General features: G+C 35.2%; 1 long non-coding RNA gene across 1 annotated transcript; it reads right to left on the minus strand.

Annotated features, from left to right (window-relative positions):
• Nucleotides 1-5,525: 5,525 nt before the first annotated feature.
• LOC146884875 (uncharacterized) lies at nucleotides 5,526-8,957 on the minus strand. Its single transcript, XR_014996595.1, has 3 exons — nucleotides 8,823-8,957; nucleotides 6,117-6,269; nucleotides 5,526-5,905 (listed from the first exon to the last, which is right to left on the minus strand). It is a non-coding gene; the product is annotated as an uncharacterized LOC146884875 (long non-coding RNA).
• Nucleotides 8,958-18,539: the final 9,582 nt, after the last annotated feature.

Consider the following 18,539-nt stretch of genomic DNA (forward strand, 5'->3'; position numbering starts at 1 on the left):
TTAAAAATTAAAAATATCATTATAATATTTATATAAGAGTTAAACTTGGTCTCAATTTGGGATGAATGAAATTACTTTAGTTTAAAAAGAAATTAAGACTAAATTACAATAACTAAATTGAAATTTTTCACATCAACAATTGATACATGGAAGAACTACAATTTGACATGTACAATTTAAAAAAATAATAAAAAAATCACAAGTTGACACGTGACAGAACCCTAATTTTATGAATGTCAAAATGGGACAGTCTGGTCCGTTTTGGCCCGACCCGATTCTGTCCCACTTAAGACAGATTGGGCTGGACTGGTCCATAAAAAAATGGATTGGATCATTCAACCCGGTCCGTGAACTAACAGGCTGGCCCATCAACTTTGACTTTTTTTTTTTCAGATTACGAATTGAGGCTCAAATTAACTTTGAATATTTTTTTCCAATTTTCAACTTACGAATAACAATATAAAGACATCTTTTGTTACCGAATAACTAATTGAAATGTTTGGGAAATTATAGAGGAACAAAGTTACACTTGGGATGAGTGCAGAGGACACATAAAACCTTGTTTGGGAAATAACCTTCAATCTATGAGAACCAAGAGGACACATAAAACCAAGAGAACACAAAAACATGGATGTGAGCTTCGTTCCAGGTAGATTGGGCTATTAAAAAGCCTCATACTTTTTGCATTCCAAGTACATTAACAAATTAACAATGAGTGCAGAGCTTTCTGTTTTCCAATTGCACAACTCACCCACTTCACGCGAGCAGCCACACAACTCACTCACTTCATGTTTCTTTCTGATTTCCAATTGCATCTATTTTTCTTTAAGTAATGGCGGGCTGCGGGCTTGCCCACCTTTGACAGGTTGCATTTGTTGTCCCGGCCCATTTAACTTTTTGGGGGTTGACGGACTGGTTCTTCGAACCTCATCCTTTTTTACGTTCTTACCAAACGTGTTAATTATTTTTTAAAAAAAAATTAAAGTTTTTTTAAAAATTAAAAAAATATAAGCTGACATGACACATAATTAAGTCGATAGTGATGTCTTAACAAAAATAACTAAATTAAAACAAATTTTTAAAAATAGAATCTAATTATGATGACTTAAAATATGAGGATTTAATTAAAAATTTTTAACAAAAATGAAGATTTTTCGAGAGGTTAAACCTAAAGAAAACTAATTAGTGTTTTAAGATTATAAATAAAAATGATGGGAAATATAATTATTCATTAAAAACATGATAATTAGTGTTTCATATGCTTCTAAAAAAAATCTTATTTTAATTTTTTAAGAAAATTTTCAATTAAATTTAAATAAATTTAAATTAAGTTAATCATGATGTAAAAGCTTATAATAATAACGCTAGCTCATATAAACTAGTAAAAAATCTTTCATATAATTTCTAAAAAAAATAACTTATGCATATTTAATTTCTTTTATTTATTTATTATTGACATGCTAATATGAGAATAGTACAATAGGTTGGGAATAGTAACACAAAGTACTATTCTATCTTTTCTGTTGTATTTCAGTGGTGTATCTTTCTTCAACTTACATTTTGTGGGTGTATTTTTCTTAGTCATTGAAAGTTTATACTTCATTGCTAAACGTCTTAGGATCTGGCTAGTTTTGATGGTGATTTAAAGTTAGTTGGTTAACCCCATCACGGTATGAAATAGTAACATCAATAGTGTTTTTATTTGTTTTGATACCTTTGAAACATCACCTAATTCAGAATTAAACTTTCTGAGGGTGTATTTATACAAAAAAAAAAAAACTAAATTTAGGTTGTATAATTCATAATATGAATTTTTATTTTTAAATAGAACATTATCAAATGGTAAAATTAGTGTTCCAAGTTACCTATTATGGAAGTCTTTCATATCAAAATTTTCGTAACGTGTATTTTCTACATTATTTTGAAACACATAATTCAGAACATGTTATATCTATACCAAATTGTTTAATCTAAAATATGAAATAATATGTACTCTATAAATTGTATTTTTAAACACAATATTTGATTCCTGGACTATCTGATCCAAATTGTGAAAATATGTATTTCGTTTTAGACATTCTGGAAACAAACAATGTATGTTTACTAAAAAGATTTGGATTTATAGATGGATAAAATTTATTGGTAAACACAAAAATCTGTCCATAAAGCAAAATATCATCAATAAAAAAAATTCGTTAATAATTATTAACATATTTTTTTTATCAGTAATATCGTGATTTTAGTATTTTTCTTTTTCTTTTTCTTTATTTTTATTATTTTTTATCATATTTCTTTTCTCTTTCTATTTCGTCATCTATTGTTACCTAATTTCGTCATCATCATTTGTTACTGCTGTGTCGTCTACCTTGGTCTCTTTCTTCTCCTCTTTTCATTCGCTGTCTTGTCGTTGTGTATTATATCTTCTTTATTTGTTTCTTTTTTCTTTTCTTTTTTTTTCTTTTTTTATTATTATCTTGGTTTAATTATGTCTTTCGTTTCTATTTTAGAGTAAAAATTTTAAAATGGTACCCAAATTTTTAAAAGTCTCAAAATGGTCCCCTTTTTTGTTGAAACGTCTCACGTTTGTCATTTCCGTTAAGTCAAGGTTGACACCGTTAGAGGGAGTGCCACGTGTCGGTTCCTCGATTTTTTGAATTTTTTTTTTATTTATTTTTTTGAATTTTTTTAAAAAAATCAAAAAATTGCCACGTGTCAAGCTGTCATCGTGTCACTTGGCAGTGACAGAGTGATGTGACCGTGATACGTGTTAGTATTATGCCAGGTGTCATTTTCTTAGTCTCAATTTGGTCCCTTTATTTTAATTTGTCTAAATTTAGTCCAAACTTTTGTAAAAATGAGCAATTTTATCCCTTTCCAAATTGAAATCAAATTTAATTTCTATATAATTTGTCTCAATTTTGTCTCAATTAAGTTCATTTAATTCATATTTTACATTGAACTTTATTTAAAATGGTTTAAAAGTTGTTAATAGAAAATAATATTAATAGAAAAAATTCATAAATTAACTAGTTCATGTTACAATAAAACACATATAAATTTAAAATTTGAAAACAATTTTAAGTAAAGTTGAATGTGAAACATAATTTTAAATAAACTTAGCTATGTTAAAAATATATAATAAAAATATCAATTTGAATAAAAATATCAAAATTTAATAAAAATATTTGTATAACATTTATATAAAATTAAATTTTGTTTCAATTTGAAGAGGGACAAAATTGCTCATTTTTACAAAAATTGGGACTAAATTGAGACAAATTAAAATAAAGGGACCAAATTGAGACTAAAAAAATAAGAAAATGACACCTGGTATAATACTAACACATGTCACTCTCACTGCCACGTGGCACGATGACATCTTGACACGTGACAATTTTTTTGATTTTTTTTTAAAAAATTCAAAAATAAAATTAAAAATAAAAAAAAAATTAATAAAAAAATTCAAAAAATTGAGGAACTGATAGGTGGCACTCCCTCTAATGGCGTCAACCTTGACTTAATGAAAAGGGCAAACGTGAGACGTTTGAACAAAAAAGGATCATTTTGAGACTTTTAAAAATTTGGATAATATTTTGAGATTTCGACTCCAAAATAAAGACCAAAAACATAATTAAACCTATTATCTTCATCTCAATTATGCAATAACCGACGAATTTTTTGAAGAACTTAACAAATTCAATTATCAATGGATCTATTAAAAAATATTTAATTAATTATTGACAAATTAAAAAGAAAATATTATCGACGGATTTATCAACATAAATATTCATCGTTAATAAAAAATTATGTGTCACCAACAAATCCATTAAAAAAAGTATTTGTTAGTAATTAAAATCATAAATTTTATCAATAAATTTATTTTATCGGTAGACTTTTCTCATCTGTGAAATCAACCAATGAATATTATTTTTCTGATGGGAAAAATTCATTAGTATGATATTTTACTATAGTGATTTCCTAATCTAAAATTGTATAATCCAAAGAATTTACAAATTACATAATCCACAAATTAAATTGAAAAAATAAAAAACTCACAAAGATATAACCCATATTTCAAAGATTATGTGGGTGCAGGAAGAAAATATACGAGGTTGCAGGAAGAAGTAGTGTGTTGTTTGCTGTTAGTATGCGGGGCAATTAACAATTATAGGGTCCGAAAAGAGAAACCCCATAGCGTTTCTGTTTTTTTTTTTTTTTTTTCTGTGTCCCCATAGCGTTGGTAATTGTCCGAGTGAAATAGTACTAAGAAAAAGAACATTCTCACCTTCGTATGTAATAACTTCTGTGTCCCCAATCAGATTATTTCAATTGGCAGCTTGGATCATGCATGAGATAAATTGAAATATCACAATAATATGTATTGTAAAAAAAAAAAGTGAATTAACTATGAAAGACATAAAATATATAAGTTTTGGATTTCAGTACAAATCGTAAAATTCTAAAATATAAATTTGTATTCTAAATTATACAATTTAAAATGTATTTTTTATTAAGAATTATATAATTTGGAATATTTATGGATTACACAATCCTAAATTATAATTACAAAAGGTATAATTAGAATTAAAAAAAAAATGAAGATGCATAAGAGAAGTCCCAAATTTAAGTTAACTACCAACTGATGAAGCTAATGACTTAAATGTAAATACATTATTTGTTTTTATATATTCTCCATTTTTTTTAACATACTTTTTGTTTTGTAAGCATTTTTTTTAATGTTACAATTGAATGCTTGCTTTTTCCATTCTCAAATAATTACTATTATTTAATTCCTTTGAAAAAGTAATGATAAATAGACGCAAACAAACAATGCGTCATTTTTTCGCAAGATATATTCAAATATCACTCTTGCAAAATAAATAAATAAAAGTTATCTGTACCAAAAAAATATAACTTGTAATTTTCAATTAAAATCAAAAATAAAAAATTAGGCACTTAATTTCCCAGATTTGCTAACTAAGATATTGAATTATATTATATCAATGAAATGTAAACATTGCTTACAAATAACTTTATATGCAAATGTTGTTCTTCTACATGAAGACATGTCACACTATAGTAAATTTTATTTTTCAGTATACAATAATTAATTTCCAAAAATAAATATCAAAGTTGAAGGAAGGAAAGAGAGGAAGAATGGAAGAGTAGAAAACATAATAAATCGTTTGGCATAACAATTATTTCAGTTTTTGTAATATAAAAAAAGGTTATTATATTTTCTAACAAAGTTGTAATTTTTTTAAAGTATAATTATACGTGATATATGATCATGTTTAATAATATTTTATATAAATATCACTTTTTAAAAATATAAAACTTACGAAATTTGCATTAACAAATCAATAGTTAATTAAAGTATCTTGTAAGAGAGTTTTTTTTAAGACTATTGTGTAGTAGACATGATTTAGGGACTCCATAATTATTTAAAATAACAATATAAGTTTTCTTTTGTTGGCACAATATTAAATATAATATAAAAACAATAACCATTAGAATTTCCATATATTTCCATCCACAACATACAAACAAACACAACAAATGACTAAAAGAAAAGAGAATACATATTAGACATATTTATCATATTTTTCTCATATTCTTCGAGCGTTTAAAATAACAATGTTAATTGTAGCAATTGCATCTTCTTGTGAAGATTTCCATCCCCGCCACATGTAAACAAAATAACGAGAAAGAGAACATATTTGTAATTGAGAATACTTCAAACTCCTTGATATGCTTATGCATACCCCGTTGTCATAAAAAACCTCATTTCTCTTTTTCTTTATGATCATTTTTGTAATTTCCTCCTTCAAATAAATTCGCAATAAACAGAAAGAAAAGATTCAACATATTCTCTTGATTCTCTAGACCGTTTGAACGTCCTTCGCTGGTTTGGCAGTTAAAATAAAGATGATGTCATAATTTGATGTTGTAATAACTTGAGATCAATGCATTGATATAATTGAATACAGAAAAGGGTAGTAATTTTGTCACGTATAATATTGGATAATAAATAAGAATAAAACAAATTTAAAGTTGGAGTGCACAAAACCAAATAAAAAGTAGGTTTAAGGAAAGAGAAGTATTTATAAGAAAACCTGTTTGAAACAGCAATTGTAGTATCTTCAAGTATTTGTTTGCCCCTTTTGACATTGAACGCATCTTCAATCACACCTGGAACTTGGACATTTGTCCTTAAGGCTTGTTGTATGCCATCTTCGTTATGGAATGAGCCAATTAGACCTAGGCGTCTGCAAAATTATTGTTAAATGTTGAGTTGAGATGGATATGTTTGGGTGTTTCATGAGTACGGATGTAAAAAAGTCTGCACATGTGATTATTTGCGGATAAAACTCGCAACGGGAATATTAAAAATAAATACCCGCTATTTGTAGGTACGAGTATTTTTGATACCCGCATGTTAACGGGGCGGGTACGAGTATCATAATATCTGTACTCGTGGATACCCGTATCCCTTAATATATATATATATACATATATATATATATATATATATATATATATTAGTAAAAAATATTTTGAGTCTTCAGTAATGGTGGTCGGATTCTTATCCCACATCGGAGTATATTACTTCCAGATACTGTGGAGGCATTAATGTGTCTCCAAAACTGGTTATGGATCAACATGGAAGGTAATGAAATTAACACTTTTACTTAGATATTTTAATTAAGTGATTGTTAGAAATTTTTAATGAATTTCTTATGTTTTTATACTCTTCTAGATTAAAATTGGACAACATGAAACTTTATACAATGTTGTAAGATGTGGACATTGATGAAGTTAATTATTTCTTTAATATTTCATTCAAAAATAGACTACAATATAATTTGTTAGTGATTTTTAATTTATTTGTTTTTCAGGCCAATCAGAGAAAATGGGCTTGTTGATCCAGACACTAATTATGGTTAAATATTTAATTTTTTAAATATTTTTGTAAATATTCATGGGTACCCGTGAATATGAAAAAAATAGGCGGGTACCCGCATAACGGATACCCGACAGATATAGGTACGAGTACAGAGTAAATATTTATTCAACGGGTAGAGTACAGGGAAACTATTACCCGTACCCTACCCGCCCTGTTGACATCCCTATTCATGAGAGGATCACTAAGAAGATATAACATCAATGAGATATGAGTTTAACCCACACATAAGGGATTGATGCAATTTCTAAATCAAAACCTTAAGACAATACGTTTATAGTTTTCATCGTTATGCTCAACTTTCTCATTTTTACTAAATGTGAGACTTAGACTCACTTGAATTCCCATTAATCTCCTCCTTAAGTGTGAGTCCCTTCACATTGGCACTCCTACCCCTCGAGCAGAAGCATTTTAAGTCACGAGTACCACTTATTTGTACAACCGTTTATCTTAATGAGACATGCTTACCTGACCCAGTGTCAGGAAGACTTAGACCTTTAATACAAGGACTCGTCTGAGTCGGTCATCACATGAACCTCCGGTTCTGATCAGTGGTGGACCTTAGAAGGTCCGTAGGGGGCCATGCCCCCCCCTTCCAGATTTTTTTAATTTTTTTTTAAAAATATTTTAAAAATTTTGTAGATTGATTTTTATTTTTTTATAAAATATAATATTTAATGTTAATACATAATAAAATTAAAAATTAAACCTAATGAAGAATAATAAAATTTAGTGAGATATTTTTTTGTATTCTCTCTCATCTCGCGTATTTATTCATTTACTGTTATTGCATTTCTTCTTTTGTTGTTTGTTTTAAAAAAGAAATAAAAAAGTTAGATATAAATTCTCTTGGCTCTGAGTTCTCATCCTTTCTCTTTTAAGATGAAAAATGTAACTCTCCTATTTCTCCCTAATACTATTTTTAAAGAGAAAATTACATAAATAACCTCTATTATTATTATTATTATTATTTGTACTGAATATGTAAAATCAAGAAGTGCACTGTATACTATTAGGGATGTCAAAAAAAAACTTGCACTCGCGAGTATATGCTGATAAAATTCGGATCGGGTAGAAAATGAATGTTGTAAATTGATACTCGCGGGGAACGGGTACAAGTATTTTTATACTGCATGTTAACAGCGCGAGTATTTGTATTTGTGGATATTCGTACCTGCTATATTCTAATTTAAATTAAAAATAAAATAAAAACATGATTAAATATTAACACATTAATTTTGAATAGGTTATTTTTTATCAATTGGTTTTAAAAAAAATTATTTTTTTGTAAACTATCATTCAAAACTATTTAAATGAATTATTTGAACTTTGTTTAAAATTTATGAATGTTATATATTATATTTTATTTGAATTTATAATTGAATATGTTTTTAAATATTTTAATTTTTTTTAAATAACCAAAAGTACATATTAATATTCATATATTTAATAAATATATGTGGATAACCGTATAACGACATATTTATAAAAATGAATACTAGATGAATATTAATCTAAAAATGAATACTAGATGAATATTAATCTAATAAATTAGATATATAGAAGATCTGCTATTCGTATTCTACATATACCATTGACATCCCTAATACAATAAAGTGAATGTCTTTCTTTACTTTTTAGTGCAACTGCGTCTAGCTATTGTGTACAGAGATTTTGACACTTATCACTCTCAATCATAGCTAACCTTCATCTAACATTCGTGACAGTATGTTATAATTAACAAGAATTCTGAATGTAATATAATGAAGACTACACTTCACACATATACTTTCATCTTCCAATTATCTAACTATACACGTTTCAATTAACTCAAAGATGATCAAAGTGTTATCCATACCTTGGGTTACCTGTGAAAAGCCGTATCAATATCAAAGCACAGAAGAAGAAGAAGAAAGCCAACAGAATATAGTTAAGAAAATTGGGATCGATGGGTGGAGTTAGCATCTTAAATCATTTAATGAATGTATGTTTAATAGCCTCAGAAGTATCATCCGAGATAGACTGTTTATATACAGATGAAAATTAATATTTTATTAAAAATAAAACTAATAAAAATGGAAAAAAATTACTTAATATTAAGCACATGTTACTTTTTCGTTGAAACGATAAAGGAGGGAATTGGACATATAACAATTCAAGTAGTGGATAAGTAATGAAAAATATGCTTGTTTAAGGTATCGTGTATACAAAAAGAAGGGTGCTTCTTAATGCACATAGTTTATCTATTGCATCAACAAACTCGTTCACACAAGTATAATACACAACACAAATAATGTCATCAAAAAATAAAGATAATGGAATATGATTCTACATCTTTTGTCTGTCTCCATGCAAACTTTTCAATACCATTTCAAAAACACGATTTCAAGTTTTTAAGATAAACTTGTGAAATTCTCTCTATTAACTGACTCTCTTTAGGTAATTAAAAAGAAAAGAAAAGAGAGACTATGCTGTGTAGTTTAAATGGCCCGTGCATTTTTCTCTTTTTTATACGTTTTGCATCCTAATTTCAAAACATAACTCACAAATCTTGAAAAGAAGCATTAATTTATAAGCTTGCGATTGGTATGGAATTGTAAATCAAGTGTATGAATTTTATTGTTAACTCTACAACAATGAACAATAAAAGGTTATATCTTTTGTAGATACTTCTAAAGGAAAACCTGATAAAATCATGCTCTAATTAATAAGAGAGATGCTTTAGTGTTTCTTTTCTTTTCTTTTTTAAATCCCACTATATGTTACTTTCTAATTATATATTTCTCTCTTAATAGTCATAGTAGAATAAGAAGATTATTTCACATAAAGTAAAGAGCTTTATTCGTCCCTTAGTGCATTGAATTTCAAAAGAAAATTGTATATAAAAGAGTATACTCCCTTTACACGGAAATTATTTAGTTTGATTGTACCATATAATCTGCCCTCTCCTTCCTAACAAAGGCCAATTTAAGGGAGACAGATTACAAACAACCAACTAACTAATAATTACAGAAATAAATCTAACTAACATGTACAGGGATGTGAAAAAGAATCCATACACGGATAAAACCCGTAACGGGTAGAAAATAAATTAAAAATGGATAACTTTCGGTAATAGATACGGGTATTTTTTATATTTCCATGTTAGTGAGACAGGTATGTACCTGTGGATACCCGTATCCGCTATACTCTAATTTAAATAAAAAAATGATTAAAACATTAGCACATTGATTTTGACTGGGTTATTTTTTATCAATTGGTTTTTAAAAAAATTCATTTATTTGTAAACACTTATTCAACACTATTTAAATGAATTATTTTCACTTTGTTTGAAATTTATAAAGATTATGCATTGTATTTTTATTTGAATTTAAGGTTAAATTTTTTTATTAAATATTATAATTTTCTTTTTGTAAATACTCGCAAGTACCCGTAGATATCCGTGGATATTAAAAAAATATGCGGATACCCACACAAATATGAGTACAGATACGGGACGAATAATTATCTAGCAGGTAGGATACAGAGGAGTTACTACCCTACCCTACCCACCCATTGACATCCCTAAACATGTCAAAGAATAAAAAAGTTTAATTCCTATTTTTACCCATTTTTCTAGAATACTCTCTTAAAATCCGATCTGTATACTCTTATAGTCCTATTTGTATTCTAATTGATAAAATCAAAATTATTATCCTATAATTAACCTAATTTGTATGCTATCTTAAAAGGATAAATTGTTAAAAATTGAAGTACAAATATAAGTTTTACAGCAGCCTTATAAAGTATAGCAAATAGAGCTGTCAAAATGGGTAATCTGGCCCGACTCGACTCGATCCACCACGGGTTGATGATTTAGTGAGCCAACCCAATTCGGCTCACTTTTTAGCGAGCCAAAAAAATTTAAACCTGACCCGGCCCACCACGGGTTGGCGGGTTAAACGGGTTGGTTCATGGGTTCACTTAATTAAAAAAAATATTTTTTATTTTTTTCAGTTAAAACTAAATTGTAATTCTAATTAAAATCTAAATAAACTTTAATACAATCCAAATACAAACCAAAATAAAAAAATACAAATTATTTATGTGTTGGATAAAAAAATAACTTAACATGACCCAAATGTAAAGCCCAACTTAATAAAAAATAAATAAAAATACTTGTGTGACCCTTTTATCTGCGGGTTGGTGAGCCAACCCGACTCACCACGGGTTCAACCCGGATGAGTCAGGTCAAAAATCAACCCGTATTAAAATTTGTAAAAAAATTTCAACTTAACCCGACCTGAACCCATGGTGAGCCGAGTTAGTTTGCGGATTCCAACCCATTTTAACAGCTCTAATAACAAACTTATAAACTATTACTTATGATAATTAAACTCATATTTTATTGATATCGATATTGTTTGTTTCTCTAATAAATTTCTCTCGCTATATATACATCATGAACAAATTTAGATCGGTGTCTATAACTATTATTATTATTATTATTATTATTATTTATAATTTTTGCATCACTTGTATGTGTTTAATCTGCTTTTTTTTTTCTATTTACTAGCTATTTGCTAATTAAATAATTTTGTTTAGACAGTTACTTTTGACGTCATCCTCTTATATTTAAGAGATAGATATTATTATTATTATTATTATTTATAATTTTTGTATTACTTGTATGTGTTTAATCTGCTTTTTCTTTTCCTATTTACTAGCTATTTGCTAATTAAATAATTTTGTTTAGACAGTTACTTTTGACGTCATCCTCTTATATTTAAGAGATAGATACAACTTAATTATAGTATGTATTTATACGCTTTTAAAATACATCTTATATATAAAAAATATATATAATCTCAAATAAACCTGTTCCTGCAGAGGGACAAATAAGATGAGTTAGGCACGAGCGTCACCTTATCATGTAGTTCGCTATCTCCTTAGCTGGCCTCTTCCCATTCGATACATGTCGGCTTGAACCCAGGAGGGGTTACCTGCAGAAGAATCTCCGAAGCTCAAGTAAGTCAAAGCTCTCAAGAGTCAAATCAACAATTAATGAATGCGTACCTTTAAATGATGGGGTCCACGTGTATTTATAGACATTAATGACGTTTGACCATTTCATGGGCTGGGCCTTGACTTGGGCTCTAGCTTGGGCCCCAGCTTGGGCCATGAGTGGGCCTGGTCCCAAAACGGGTTCCAGAGGTGTATTGAAGTGGGTTAACCTTGTAGGCAAGTAGTCGGTTTTGGCCGGCTACCTGCCTAGATGACTAGTGCTGGTTGTGTCCGGGTACTAAATGGTATGTGGTTTTAACGTGTGTACTGTTTACTTGATTGGGTTTGGCTAGGTACAGTACACCAGTCCCCCAGCCTTGTCCGACATGGGTTGTCGGTCAAGGATAGCATGTGTTGGTGAGCTAGCAAAACCGGCTAGGTGTGATACACCAGTCCCCCAGCCTTTAAATGTGATGAACAATGTTAAGGCTTTGAGGTGTCAGAAGGTAGGTGAAAGGGCGTCAGGTGGTCACATCTCAAAACTTTTGGCGCCGTCGTTTTTTATGTGTCATACACTTCATAATGATGGTGTCGCTTGGTCTGGGATTTCATTTTGGCGGGAAGAGTTTAAGTTGTTTGGGATCGTGGACTATAAATACAGCTTTGAATGCAGCTGATGGTTTACTTGGTTCATTTGTGAGTTTTGAAAGCAGAGATCTTGTGCGCAACATCTTGTCCGACTAGTTCCCAAATTCCGCCGACATCTTTCCGTAAAAAATCAAACAGGTATGTCTAGTAGCGATAGCTCATCGTTATCTACATCTAGTAGTAGTCAGAGTACTGAGTCGGATAGGAGTAGAGACGGCCGGTTTCATGGAGAGGGTGTGAGTGCTGGAGTTGGCACAAGCGGGGTGCCAAGGGAGGTAGTGAGGGAGATCCGAGAAGATCCCCCTGAAGAACTGGAGGAAAGTAACTGGCCGGCTAAGGGCGGCTACGCATGGGTGGCATCCGATGTTCGGGACCAATCATCCCTGTTCAGGTGGTCTCGTCTGCTGAATTCCTGGCTAAACTGTACTCCCGTCATCTCTAGAGGGGTCAGTGGAGACATTGTTTCGTTGGAAAGAGTGAGCGCCATAGACCGGGTATGTCATGGGCAAGAAGGGGCTGCCAAGAAGTTCTTCTATATGTACATGTGCCATTTTTCTCAACTTCATGTACGACTACCTTTCGACGATTTTACTATGGGTGTGCTACGGGCTCTGAACGTGGCGCCTACTCAGTTACACCCCAATAGTTGGGCTTACCTACAGGCTTTCCGTATTTTGTGCGAGTCGTTGTACTTGGAGCCTTCACCCTATGCGTTCCTATATTTTTATGATACTAGACCCCGGAGGCCGGCTACCTGGCTATCATTGATCAGCCGTCCTAGCATTAGCAGATTGGATGCATTCTCCCAACTTTCAAGCACTTCAAGGACGGATACTTCAAGGTTGTGGTGCAGGAGGGAGGCGAGGAGTATTTTTTGAATGCGGATGGGAGTACAAAATTCCCTTTTAGTTGGACCAATAACCCTTCGCGGTACAAGGATATGGGGGTAGAGGAGTTGTCGTCCGGGGACAAGGAGGTGGTCGGGATGTTATTAAGATTTGTGGATAAGTTGCCCACTAAGGGCTTAGTTAGGGTTTATAATTCGGTGCATCCGATTATAGATATTGAAGGTATCTGTTTATTACTTAAGCTGCGTTAATGATGCTAAGTTGTTTTGATCCGAGCTGTGATATATTATTGCAAGGCATATGGCGCAATCCGGCAAGAAGAACTTGGCGCTCTTCCAGGCACTGAGGAAGGAGATGGCCGCCAAGGCCAAGGAGGCTGGGAAAGTTGATGTTCCTAATTTGCAGGAGTCTGTTGTAGAAGTTCATGTACATGGCGGAACTAAGAGGAAAGCTGAACTGCCGCCTCGTCCGGGGAAGGGTAAGGACGTGAAGAAGGTGAGGGCGGCTATTCTTGGTTCAAGTAGCGGGGCTGGGTCGGGCAGTGGGGAGAAGTTGCCGGAAGCCGGGCTGATTGAGTTGCCCGAGATATCAGTGAGGAAGGACATCGCGATAAACCTCCCGGACATTGTTGTGAATTCTATTGATAACATGGAGGTTGATCACATTGTGAGGACAATGGTTGAATTTGGGAGCAAGACATTAGTCCTGGGTCGCCGAGTGGGGTCCCTTTATCGACGGGAAGTGAAGGAGGTGACAGAGTTACAAGGTAAGGTGGACAAGCTTGCCGAGGAGAAGGCAGCGCTGGAGAAGGAGAAAGAGGGATGGGAAGCTGAGAGGAAAAGGTTGGCGTCGTGGAAGGTGCGTTGCTTAGATTCGGAGGAGAAGTTGAACAAACGCATAGGGGAGCTGGAGGAAGATTATGATGACTTGAAAGATAAATATGAGGGGGCTGTGGGTGAGTTGGATGACCTGAAGAACAGTGTTATTCAGGAGCATATAAACGGTTTTGAGAAGGGGCTGCGGCAGGCGGCCTTCTTCTATAAGGATGTGGATGCACTGGATTCAAGGTTTGATGTAGATAAAGATGTGGTTGGTGGGAAGCTGGTAGGAGAGGATGAGGAGGGTGAGGAAGGGGTTGGGAGTGAGGCGCCGGAGAGAGAGAAGGAAGTGGATGTGGTCGTGGAGGGTGATGGCAACCAAACAGCTTAGGATGTAGTTTTCATATTGTTTATTTCGTAATGAATCCTAAGTCTGTAATAACTCGTACAATATTTCAATTTGTTTTTAATATGATGCATCTTGTGGATATATATATGTTTTGTGGTTGTTGATAATAGCATGTGATAGGAATATGAAATATGTTATGTTGTATGTGAACTTAAGCGAATTAAACACAAGTAGAGGGTGTTCGACCCAGGCCGCTTACTTGTGGTAAGGGTGAGGAACTTAAGCGAATTAAACACAAGTAGAGGGTGTTCGACCCAGGCCGCTTACTTGTGGTAAGGGTGGGGAACTTAAGCGAATTAAACACAAGTAGAGGGTGTTCGACCCAGGCCGCTTACTTGTGGTAAGGGTGGGGAACTTAAGCGAATCAAACACAAGTAGAGGGTGTTCGACCCAGGCCGCTTACTTGTGGTAAGGGTGAGGAACTTAAGCGAATTAAACACAAGTAGAGGGTGTTCGACCCAGGCCGCTTACTTGTGGTAAGGGTGGGGAACTTAAGCGAATTAAACACAAGTAGAGGGTGTTCGACCCAGGCCGCTTACTTGTGGTAAGGGTGGGGAACTTAAGCGAATTAAACACAAGTAGAGTAGTATAGAGTCATAAGTAGAGAACCACTCATTTTATTTATTCAAATGGGGGTGCCTCGTTAAAACCCCCTTGGCCAAAACCCTCCTTAGGGAAAAAAGACCAAGTGAGGAAAAAGAGTACACCCGTGGTTACAAGTATGGATGTGTTTATGATACATGTTCAGCTGAAATAAAATTTGAGGTGGGAGACATTCCATGTATTGGGAATTTCTTCCCCAGAGAGTTGCTCTAGGCGGTAAGCTCCACCACCTGTGTCTTCTCGTATGCGGTACGGACCGTCCCAATTGGCGGAGAACTTGCCATCCTTCTTTCTAGCACTGCTGGCCATTCTCCATACTAGGTCTCCTACAATAAACGAACGCGGGTGCAGATTTGCGTTGTATTTCCTGGCGGCCCGTTGTTTGGCGGCGAGGTTGCGTATTTGGGCTTTTTCTCTAAGTTCGGGAAGGAGATTGAGGTGCAAAGCCATGTTTTGGTGGTTTTGAGCTGGGTCGTATAGTTCTCGGCGTAGGGATGGTTCGCCAATTTCTACCGGTATCATGGCGTCTGCGCCGTAGACCATGCTGAAGGGGGATTCGTTAATTGACGATTGGGGGGTGCATCTGTAGGCCCATAGCACTTCAATTAACTCTTCTGGCCATCGGCCTTTAGCGGTATCCAATCTTTTACGCAGTTCCACGAGGATAACTTTGTTTGCTGCTTCCGCCTGCCCGTTGGTCTGTGGGTGTTCTACAGAACTTGTGATATGTTTGATGCCCAAACCGGTGTAGAATTTTGCTAGTTCCTTGTCAATGAATTGTCGGCCGTTATCTGTTATGATGGTATGGGGTATACCATATCTGCATATGATGTCCTTCCACACAAACTGCTGGACTTGCTGGGCCGTTATGGTGGTTAATGGTTTGGCTTCAATCCACTTGGTGAAGTAGTCCACGGCTACGATGAGGAATTTAACCTGTCCTTTGCCGGGTGTGAATGGGCCTAGGATGTCCATTCCCCACTTAGCGAAAGGCCAGGGGGATAATATGTGGTGTAGCTGTTCTTGCTTTTGATGTATAAGATTGCCATGTTTCTGACATGGCTTGCACTTTTTGACGTAGTCGTTGCAGTCGGCCTCTATTGTAGGCCAGAAGTACCCGGCTCTGAGAATTCTTGTGGCCATGGTGCGCGCGCCTGAATGATACCCGCAGATTCCTTCATGTAGTTCCTTAATGATGTAATGGGCTTGTTCTGGCGTGACACATTTAAGCAAGGGCTGGCCGTATCCGCGTTTGTAGAGATCGTCGTCTACCATAGTGTACCTGGCGGCTTTGGCCATCCAAGACTTGTCCGCGTCGGCCGGGGGGTTGCCAGTTTTGAGGTACTGAATGTAGGGGGTGGTCCAGTTTGGGTTTTGGGTAGGGGTGATATCGTCTGATGGGGTGTGAGTTATCGTTTGGCAAGTGTGTGTGACGGAGGGTGCGGATAATGTTTGTTGTAGCAAGGACCGGTTGCGGTTTTTGAGTTTGGTACTGGCTAATTTGGAAAGGATGTCGGCTCTGACATTGTCGGTTCTGGGTATGTGTTCGACGCGGACTAGTTCAAAAGCAGATTGGATGATTGCGCGGACCAAGTGATAGTATTGTTGGAGGACGGGGTCTTTGATTTGGAATTCGTCATTCAGATGGCCTACTGTGAGTTTGGAGTCGGTTTTACATGCTAGCTTTTTGACGCCTACTTCACAGGCTAGGGAGAGACCGGCCAGGATAGCTTCGTACTCAGCTTGATTGTTCGATGTTTTGAAAGCAAAATGAAGAGATTTTTCAATGAGGATGTCGTTGGGGCCTTCCAGTACAATGCCGGCACCTGCGCCCCTTGGGTTCGAGGAGCCGTCTACATGAAGCGTCCATTGGTCCTCGATGGGTGTTTGTTGTAGGTCGTTGACGAAGTCCAAGAGACATTGGGCTTTGATGGGGCCATGTGGTTCATAGCGAATGTTAAATTCGGAGAGTTCCACGGCCCATGACGACATGCGCCCGGCTAAGTCTGGTTTTTGCAATATTTTCTGGATTGGGTAATCGGTCTTGACGGTTATGGTGTGGTTTTGGAAATATGGGCGTAAGCGGCGTGCAGCGTGGACCAAGGACAGGGCTAGTTTCTCTACCATTTGGTATCTGGTTTCAGGGTCTTGGAGTGTTCTGCTTACGAAGTAGACAGGGTGTTGGGTGCCTTCTGCCTCTTGGACAAGGGCAGCGCTGACGGTGTGATTGGTGGCCGTGATGTATACCAGCAGGGGTTGGCTGGTGTCGGGTTTGCGAAGGATGGGGCGTGAGGTTAGGGATGTTTTGAGTTTGAGGAATATTTGCTCACATTCATCAGTCCACGTGAACCGGGCGGATTTCTTTAGGAGCTGAATTATGGGTTGAGTTTGTTCTGCTAGTTTGGGTAGGAAGCGGGATATGGCCGTGAGGCGGCCAATTAGTCGTTGTACTTCCTTGGTGGTGGTGGGGCTGCGCATCTCGATGATGGCTTTGCATTTTTCGGGGTTAACCTCTATGCCGCGCTGTGTCAACATGAAACCGAGGAATTTACCCCGGTCCACGCCGAATACGCACTTTTCTGGGTTCAAGCGGAGGTTGTACTAGCGTAATGCGGAGAAGACTGCCTCTAAATCTATAGCGTGTTGATAGTGGCTTGGGGATTTGACGACCATATCATCGACGTAGACTTCGACACAGTGTCCTGTGAGGTGGCTGAATACTTTGTCCATTAGACGCTGGTAGGTCGCCCCAGCGTTCTTGAGGCCGAAGGGCATGACTCTATAGAAGTAGTTGGCATCGTCCGTGATGAAAGCGGTTTTGTGCATGTCCGCTGTGGCCATGGGTATTTGGTTATATCCGGAGTATGCGTCCAAAAAGCTGAGTACTTTATTTCCTGCCGCGCCGTCTACAAGGCGGTCAATGTTGGGTAGGGGGTAGGCGTCGCGAGGGCATGCCTTGTTTAGATCTGTGTAATCGACGCACATCCGCCATTTACCATTGGCTTTCTTCACCAAGACAACGTTAGAAAGCCAGGTTGTGTAATGCGCTTCGTCTATGAATCCTGCGCTCAGTAACTTGTCGGCCTCTATTTTGGCTGCTTGTCTACGTTCTTCGCCGAGTTTACGTTTTTTCTGAGACACGTAGCGGGCTTCTTTGTATACCGAAAGCTTGTGGGATGCGACGTTAGGGTCTACCCCTGGGAGGTCTGCAGCTGACCAAGCGAAGAGATCCGTGTTGTTTGTGAGGATGGGTGTAATTGTGGCAC

This window comes from Vigna unguiculata, chromosome 7, assembly GCF_037176805.1.
Source record: "Vigna unguiculata cultivar grain cowpea cultivar isolate G323 ecotype 2 chromosome 7, ASM3717680v1, whole genome shotgun sequence".
Classification (NCBI taxonomy): Eukaryota; Viridiplantae; Streptophyta; class Magnoliopsida; order Fabales; family Fabaceae; genus Vigna; species Vigna unguiculata.